This window comes from Poecilia latipinna, unplaced genomic scaffold (assembly GCF_001443285.1).
Source record: "Poecilia latipinna isolate Pla-1442-1.1 unplaced genomic scaffold, P_latipinna-1.0 Scaffold1697, whole genome shotgun sequence".
Lineage (NCBI taxonomy): Eukaryota > Metazoa > Chordata > Actinopteri > Cyprinodontiformes > Poeciliidae > Poecilia > Poecilia latipinna.
The window spans coordinates 32,511-42,218 of NW_015114313.1; the positions used below are offsets into that span (position 1 = coordinate 32,511).

Consider the following 9,708-nt stretch of genomic DNA (forward strand, 5'->3'; position numbering starts at 1 on the left):
GTCAGAGAGCGTTTGGGCAGTGGTCGAAAGGAGATGAGTAGAGCTTGTGAGTCTTAAGTCTGGTTTAGACGGCAAGACTTAAGGATTGTCGGCCGATTCTCCAAACCTCTGTGACCACAGAGCTGATAAAAGTACAACAGGTTTGTGTGTCCAAGGCAGGAGCAACACGAACCGATTCCGGTCACGAACATCGCGATTCCAGAGGTTAATCCAGTAAAACCCCCAACATCGCATACGGGAATTTAGAATAACCTAACACGATGTAGAAGCAATAGTGACAGTTTGTGGAGTCATTTTAAGAGATAAAAGAAACAAAAAGAAAAGGCGGTGGATGAAAGACAGCGGGAGCAGCCGCTCTATTTGCTGCACTATGGAGGGGAATATGTTTTTTCATAGTTAACATTTTTAACTGAATAAACATAATAATGACCTTTACATATAATAATAAACATTTCCACATATCATCTCTGATATCCACCGGACTCTCAGTTGCGTGATATGTCAGCTGTTTGGGATTCCCCTCTGTTCTGACGTCACCGCGCTTTCTGATTGGCTACCTGTCACATTCAGCAGGTTGTATTCTTGTTCCCAGTCAGGGAAAACCCCACAGGCTGCGATAAAAGGGCCAAGACAACCAAATTGGGTTTATTCAGGATTTAGTGGGAACACCAACATGCAGAAGCCTTATCCTTATCCCCCCCATCCCCCTATCCCCCGGGCCGCAACAAAATGTCCAAGTCTTGACCGGTCCGCGGTAATAAAAAGGTTGGACCACTGATTTAGCACATGCTAGTAGCAGACACGAAGGATCAGCACTTTTACTGTTACCGTTCGGAAACTACGTAATAAGTTCTGTTAAATCTAAACTTGGCAACTTTTTATTTTTCAGCTGTAATAAATGTGATATTCAATTGACCTGTTGTGACTCAAAGTTTGGGTCTCCGTCCTCCTCTGCTGCTGCGTAGTTGTGGAAAACCTGGAGCGGCAGAGATATCTGCGGTTTATATGTGTATGTTTACTGGTTTATTAAAAAAAAAAAACTTTGGGGTTGTGGTTTATAGTCCGGTGCGGCTGATAGTTCGGAAAATACGGACTATAATCCTTACTGGATTTTTTTCTGTGAAGAACCCAGAGAATGTTATTTGATTGTACTTTTTAGAAAACTATATATTTTTACATTTAGGCACTCCTGCAAACGTCACACTTTTTCTGTTACAAACTGACTACAGCCCCCCACCAGAGAAAGGAAAAGTTATGTGGCCCTCACAGGAAAAAGTTTGGGGACCCCTGCTTTAAACCCAATGTTTTTGGCAGTTTTTGATCATTTTTGTGGAAAATTTTCTGCCACCACCTATGGAGCACCAGAGTGTGGGAGTTACATCCTGAACAGAGATCTGCAGAACAGCGGGGGGCTTCGAGGCATTTCCAAGCCAGACTTGATACGTAATCTCTCCTGTGAGTCCTGCTTCTGCCAAGAGTCCGTCTCCCACTGGGGGACGGCTAAAAGAACATTCTTGGAAGGAAACCAGAAGGTTTGCTAACAAGAAGTGCAAAACAGTTCTTACAGTGTAGCTACACTGCAAAAACACAAAATCAAGTATTGTTAGTCTGTTTTTTAGTTCAAATATCTTAGCAGACAAAACTAACTTACAAGCTAATTTTCAGCAGGATACAGGAGCTTGCTTTGAGTAAATAATTCCTTATTTTATATTGACAACAAGATTCTAGTCCCACTGGAAGATTATTTCAATTTTAACATGAGAAAAATGTCATTTTACAAGTGAAATAACCTGCAAGATGTGGAATAATTTGCCAGAAAATCTTAATATAATAATGTAGCTGAAAATTCAACCTGGAAGACTCCATCCCCTCCGTTCATCCATCGGCGTCGTGCTCATCTCTGACCTCAGCTCTGGACCTCACCCGGCTCGTCCAATCATCAATCAAGCTCTGCATAAAGGATCCACACCGAAGCCATCAGCCGCTTCCCAGCTGCGTTCCACCCACCACCTCCCCTTCTCCACCCTCATCCTTCGGCTCTCCAGGATGGCACCCTTTCCAGACCTCCACCACCAGTGTCGGGCCCCGGGGGGGAGCATCCCTTATCGGTTATCGGCATGTTCATCGAGTTCACATCAAATCTCAGCTCAGATCAGCTGCCGGGCCCAAGCGCCAAAGAACTGTTATTCATTGCTGTCATTAAATCTTTTAATTGCTCCTTTTTCTTCGTCTGAGTCTTTCCAGATTGAAATGATATAGCAGAGTTTAAAGGGTGTTAAAACATAGAACCATTGAAATCCACAAAATAACTTAAATATCTCAAATATTACAGTAACACTTAAGACTGATTTTTATCAAACTTTGTTGCAATTGTGTTTTTTGACTGTAACAACTATTATTCTTATTGTGTCAGTTTTAGATCTCTATCTAATCAGATTTGGGAAGTTACATTTATTTGGTTACCTTTTTGGAAAAAATTAACTTTAAGGATATTTTTATTATCTCTCTATTAATAATCTGCTGCCAATATAACACTAAATGACTACTAGGCGTTAAAAGTGTTGCTTCAGTGTTGGAAAGCAGAAAATATTAGGAACTGTATTGTTATTGGCTTGGAGAGCTGAAAGCAGTTAATCTGGACACCAAATCCCACAGCAGACTCCTGCAGATCTGCTGACTGTCTTCCACCACGTCTCTAAATGGTTCTGTTGGACTGAGATCTGGTGATCATTGGACTACAGGGAACTCACTGTTGTGTTTAAAGCCTTTCCTCCATTGTCTACTCTCTCTCTAGGCGCTTAAGGCCTGTTTGGGTTTTAGCCAGGCTGGCTGTGTGTCCATTGGCAGTGTGATCCTCTACGAATATGGGAATGTGGGAACGTGGGCAGGTGAGTGCGCAGGAACTGTGGTTGACGTCCGATGATGTAATTTTTCGTGTGTACCTTTGGGTGACCAGTTTCTACGAAATGTCTCGATATGTTTGGTTGGTTGTTGCGGTTTGCCCCATCCAGGTGATGCTGTATGCGCTTTTCCACCACAACTGATAAAAAGTTTCGCCATCTCGCCAGCTACTACAGTTCTGTCGTGGAGTGAACAGTGACACTGTTCAAGGAGTTGAAAGTACCACCTTCGCTCATCCAGTGATGTAAACCCACAGGGCCAATCAACAAATTGACTCCTCTGCCAATCAAGTCACTGCAAATGCAGACGAATCCGACTAGTGCTGACTGTGGAAGAACCAGTTTAAGTCACCAACATGTAGAAGGGGCTAAAGAAACCAGTTTGAGATGATTTGATGCGTGGTGCATGGTACACTGTAGCCATAAAGGGATGGACATGGTAATAAAGGGTCCAAAGTGTGCCTAGAAAATGTCTCTCTCCCCTGTATACCATTAAGACGAGGCAAGATGGATTCATGTTTCCTGCAGTTTATATCAAAGTCTTAACCTAGCATCGGAATCTTGCAGATAAAATTGAGACCCATCCGACCGGCAACATTTTTCCAATCTGGTTTCCAGTTTTGGTGAATCTTTGGGAGATTTCACACCAGTCCTGATTGGTTCGCTTTAACTGAACTCTAGTTTGTTTGCATGGAAAATTTGGTTTGCTTAGGGAGGAGTGAACGTGTGATCGAAAACTGAACTCAGGACCTCCTACAAACCTCAGTCTCAGTCTCAGTTTGGTTGAAGTGAACTCTGGTGATGTTTGAATACCGATCATACCAGAGACCGCTACGAAAGCAGGACTACAGGGCAGGGCATTCTGGGTAAATACAACCAAAACAAACATGCAAGTTTAGCGCTAGCGTGAAAAATGGCTGGTGGTCTTTTACCAAAGTCACAATCAAAATTCTCCAACTGCTAAAATCTGATGCCAGTCCATATTTATTTACATTTTATAAAGAAGTTATGCTCAGTGTCTTCTTCAGAGGTTTTTGTGTCGTTTCTGTCAGTGGTTCTTATTACAGCACCACCACAGGTGACGGGAGGGAACAAGTTTTTAATTAGGTTGGCTGGTTTGACACAGTGCAGCGTGAAAGCGAACCACAGCAGCTGAAAACGTAACAAATGTTGCAACTTCAGCCCCCAATCGAACCAAATCTATCGGACTGTCTGGTGTGGAAACATTGATGTTCTCTTCTCAGCAGACAGAATCGGCACCAGTTGATTCTATTCAACACATTTAGCTGGGAAATGTTTTTATTGGAGCTTCTGCTGCTTTCTGCCAACCAGGCTGTACAAACTCCTCAGACTTTAACATGGATTCAGAACCACTTGAGTCTATATGATTGGTTGATTTGCCAATTTCATGAACCAGGGTGTTTTCATTTTTTTTATAACCGATAAATACATTTATCCTGATATTTTTGATGTAGTTCATAGTATTTGCTGTCCAGTTCTGTTGTCGTTTGGACATTTCAATAATAGATATTCACAGATAGTGGATGTGTTGTCTTGTAGCATGAAACTAAACATTGCATGGTGGATTTATGAGCTTTAAAATAAGCTGCAGGGTTAGTCGATAGCTTTAGCTGACAAATCTCATCTGAAGTAGAAAACACTGAATTAAGAATATTTGTTTTGTTTGTGCAGAGATAAGACTGTTGGCCAAGCAGTGGAAGCAACAAATACAAAAACACAACTGCAGCGAAAATAATTTTCCGGCTTCAGCCACATGATTAAATAAATTCAGTTTTGTTAATTAGACATCTGAGAGTATAAACAAAGCGGCAGCGGCACACGTTAAATCTGAGCAGAATCCTCTGCCTGGTGTGTGTGTGTGTGTGTGTGTGTGTGTGTGTGTGTGTGTGTGTGTGTGTGTGTGTGTGTGTGTGTGTGTGTGTGTGTGTGTGTGTGTGTCCAGGTGTTTCTGAAGCTGAGTTTCTGGGAGAGTCAGAGGGTGTCAGAGCGGGTTGGGAGGAGGTGGCTGGTTCCGACTCGATCTGGGGCTAAATCTGCACAACCACCCGTCTGCTCACACAACACGCTGTATAATTGGACTCAGAGGAGCGAGGAGATCTGCCCACAGGCTTCAGATTATGCTCCAAAAAGGAATACATTGCCCTACAAACATTTGGTTCTTGTACTGAGCCCCAACCTATAACACCAGTAAAGCAAAATAAAGGGGAAAAGCTTAAAGGCAATTTGTTTAGGGAGGGAAAAAATGACTGATGTTGGAGATCTGGGACAAATTAAATTATAGCTGCTTGATTTCGATTGTAAGAAACACAAAAAATCAGAAATTACTCCTGTGGGGTGTGATGAACACAGACAAGCAATCAGACATAACCTACTTGTGACATGACAACAATTTATGTTTTTCAGAATCAAAACAGCAACAAAATGCCTGAATAGTCGGGGATAAATTGATAAATAAGAGCAATAACAGGGAGTGGAGCAGCACAGTCCTCCAGCAGAACCAAAGGCGTGATTAAATTAAAATAAATTTCAATTATTGACATTTCACATGATTAAATTGATTTAATTAACAGGTTCACAAACAAGGAGCTGAAAATTCACTTGAATAAATTTGGATAAATGGATTCCCTTGAAATTTTTAATGGGAGAAAACGCGTTACTTTATCCTTATTTTATCTCACCGTTTTTCAGAATTCTGGCTTTAATCTTCTGAGCTCCAAAGTCCGAATTGTAAGACTAATTGGTTAATTGGTAAATAGTTAATGCTAATTCTTTTCATCTTTGAGATCATCTCCTTTGGTCTCTTTCCTGCAGTCGTTGCTCCAGGGATTTCCAGCAACTCAAACTCAACTTTACTGCAAAACTTTTCTTTACTGCCTGCAACTCCATAAAAAGTAGCAGAACAGTCACTGTCACTACCTGTCCACCCTCCACTGTGTCACATCCAGTACAGGGACAGAAACTCTCCATAAGTCTACAGACAAGTAAAACTCAGCTCTCATATGTGCAACACGTATTCTACTGAGTTACTGGGAGATTTAGCTGCCTTCTCTTTTAGGCCGAACCGTTGCTTCAGTAAAACAAGTTCACTTCGGCTTAATGAACCATTTCACCTTGCTGAAGGTTTGTGTGGTTCTTCATCAGTCTAAATCTTATTAATAGATTGTGATCATGACATGATTTATGAATGTCGCCTCCAGTCATGGGCAAAGGATATAGCTTCATTTCTGCAGCATTTAATTTATGAAGATTTTATCTTCATCATTTATATTCATATTTGGAATTTGCAAGTAAAATGAAAAAGCAAAAGTACTCTGAAAGTTTTCAATACTCTGAAAATCCAGACTGATAATCAAACCCTCCAGGGTGTTTTTATTTTTGTGATTGTTGCAGCATAACATGGCTGATTTTGTGGCAACCTTTTCAGAAAGTTTTTTTAAGCTTTCCTGTAATCGTCTAGCTCTCTGCAAAATATGGTACAACAGGGACATCAATGCAACCCTTCGTCATCTGCAAGCGTCAATAAAAAGCCAATTTGCTCTTTAGTGAGACTTATACAGCGGCGTTGGGCTATTGTAGACAGAACCAAACAACAGAAGAGTACATTTTGGCAAAAGATTTTCTAGAAAAACACATGGAAATTTGAGTTTCCAAAGTCACAAATTTGCTAGAAAAAACTCAGAAATCGTCTAGAAAAAACTTTGGCATTTTTGAACTTGAGAAATCAAAAGTTTTTGATTTCAGAAATATCAGAAAACTAGAATTTTTTTATATTAATCGCAAAATTTCCAACTTTTTCTTGCATTTTTTTAAAATTTCCAAACTCAGCAATTTCAAAGTTTTTCTAGGAAATTTCTGAGATCAATCTAAAAAAATCTTAATTTTTCTACCAAATGTTCAGAATTTCAAACTCAAAGATTTCCTTGTTTTTCCTACAACAAAAATTAGATTAATCTCAACACTTCTGAATTTTTTTCTAGCAAAAAACTTGAAAATTCTGAAATGTTCAAGTTTTTCTAGATCTCTGAGATTAATCTAAAATTTGAATTTTTTGGCATAAATTTATTCCTCCTTTTTATACATGTACCTCAGAGGCCCTAAGAAGCCGCCGTAGGATTCCAGTGCCACGGTGTGGGGTTTTGTGTTTTGCTGCATTTACACATTAGAATCAGCTCAGGTGCCTGACAGTCTTGATGACCTGTCAGGTGAGACGTGCCGGGATCCGGGCTCAGCAGCTTTCTGTGTCCCTGTCAGCTCTGATCAGTGTGATGGAGCAGAACGCCAGCGAACAGGGCAGCGCTGAGCCTCACAGGTTAAGGCAGAATCAGGAAAACCAATATCTGCTTTTGCAGACTTTCCACTTGAGAATTTATTTCTTGTCTCCCGAGAAACACTTTTTGCTTCAGGTGATCTTCCAGTGATATCGGCTGAAGTTTTTGCTTGTGCAGGTTTGTGCTCTGTAAGTTGGAAAAAAACAAGTAATAACCTCTTGATATTTGAAGAAAGTTGCAAACTGCAACACTTATTATAAAGTCAGCGACACTGTTAGAAGAAAAAGAGACAAAAACTGGGATGTTTTCATTTCCTGCCAGTTACAGTGAAATGACCAGAAAATAATTAAAAAGTCAGAATTGTTTGTGTTTGGTTAAACTTTGTCCTTTGGAGTCTTTTATTACAATAAGAGTTCTAGAGAGATTCTGATATGCATTCATAATTTCTTGTAAGGCATCTAAAAATATATCTTGTTTTGGTTGATTTATAAGAAGAGACTGAAAATGTGACAGAAACAAAACGGATGAAGTTGTTTCTCAGACGGAAAAATTATCTCCTTCCTAAAATAATAACCAATGTCATTTTTTCCCATTTAGGGAAAAAAAGTCGTTTTTCAAACCATCATTCTCATGCTACTTCCTGCCGTGTTCTTCAACGTTTCCACCAGTAGTATCATCAGGGTGTTGATCATGTGACTCGTAATGCAGAAAAAGTGTTTCCATTGCAGTTTTGCAAAATATATTTGTATCGATAGGGTGTTTTTTTTTTCTTCAAAATTGCTATATTTCCATTAAGCAAATTTATTTTCAATTTGTGTAATTTTTTATGATTAGCGGAAACCCAGCTCGTGTTGCCTTGTGATGGCCTGGCAACCTGTCCAGGATGTATAATCAAACTCTTAATGTGAAGAGTAGCTGCTCTGTGTTTGTCAGTAAAGCTGTGTGTCAGGATGAAGCAGCAGCTCCTGTTGCACCGTTTGAAGCTTCCTGTCTTTGTTGCCATTAATTTCTCATGGTAACATGGTGAAGGTGAGCCAGCCTATCAGAGAGGCCCTGGAGAACAGCGTGGGAGCCGAGTCTTTGCTCAATGACACCAAGAGGCATGAATGCTGCGACCTTGACAGGACGTGTAAATTTAACTCCTGTTGGATGATTTCTGTCAGGATCTGCTCCTTCCTCTGTTTTCTGCCAAAGCGTCTCGGAAGCGTTTCATAAATTTATCATCCTGAAGTAGATTTGAGAGAGACATGTATTCACTATTCCATAAAATCCTTGCTCATATAAACTGTCTACCGGTAGCTTAGCAACAATAACCCTACATGGCAGCGTTATCAAGGCCTGCTCTGCTAACATGCTGAAGCAGCACACTTGGGGCTAAAATGAAACCCTAAGTAAAGGTTTACTGACTCATGTCATTTTGTAAACTTGAATATTAGCATTTCAGATGATGTTCATTTCTGAGTGACTGAGAGGAGAATGTTTCTCCCATCAAGCACTGGAGATAAACACCATCCTGCCTGCAACATGCACAGAAATGTGGCAGATGGATGAAAGGAGTTTATTTTAGACCCAATAAATGGATAAGTATGTCCATGGAAAGCTTTTTGGGACTTCAAAGGCTTCATGAACAGGATTTAGATCTGCAGGAATGCATCAACAGCCAATCGGGTCTAACAACATCACATTTTCATGTTTTCCTTACTTTTCTGCACCAGTTTCTGTTGGCTGCTGAATATTAACACTTTCAATCAGCTGCAGATTATAGAACAATGGGTGTGGAGAGAGTGATGTAGCATTATACGGACTTTTACTCCAGTAAGAGAACCACCACTTCAACTTATTTTTACTTTAAAAGTATCTCTCCAAGAAATTACTAGGAGTAAAAAAGTATTTGGTAAAAAGGCGACTCAAGAACAGAGTATCAAAAATGTTAGAAATGACAGACCAAAATGAGGAAAAGTTGGAATTTTAAAGACCAAAATGAAAATAATTAGCTCAAAATAAATCTAATCATTTTAACGCCTTACCATGTTGTGATCAGTTTTTATCTTAACCCGCCCTGTTTGTTGTGAATCTGTTTTTTGCGGATATTTTAGACTCTGTGTGCGTCTTTGCTCCTCTCTGTTCCCAACGTGCTGAACATCGCCCCGTTTGGCATTTCCTCCTGAGTCAGGAGAGAGTTGGTGTAACAGTCCTTCACAGACCTGGGCAGAATGCTAAATCTACGCCACGCTCCAATCGCTGCTCGTTTTCACGCTGAGGGTTTGTGCTTTCTTTATCCCTACTGCTTCCAGAACACACAAAGACAAAATGCACAGATATTCAACTTGGTCACAATTTAAAGACTACTATTACTATTTCTATAAAGCTTTAAAGTTCAGATATTATTTCCTTCTCATCCCCAAATTGATTAAAGCTTAAAACCTTTAAATATTTGCATTTAGGAAATACTTTGATATTTTAAAAACGACATTAACCCTGCACCATTTTGCTGCAGTTCTGGTAAACAATGCTTTTAA

General features: G+C 40.0%; 1 long non-coding RNA gene across 1 annotated transcript in view; it reads left to right on the plus strand.

The window, feature by feature from the left end:
* Positions 1 to 203, plus strand: part of LOC106964625 (uncharacterized) — a 3,294-nt gene extending 3,091 nt beyond the window's left edge. Inside the window, exon 2 of the long non-coding RNA XR_001428466.1 lies at positions 141 to 203. This is a non-coding gene — a long non-coding RNA (uncharacterized LOC106964625). The remainder of the gene's footprint in view (positions 1 to 140) is intronic.
* The last annotated feature ends 9,505 nt before the right edge of the window (positions 204 to 9,708 follow it).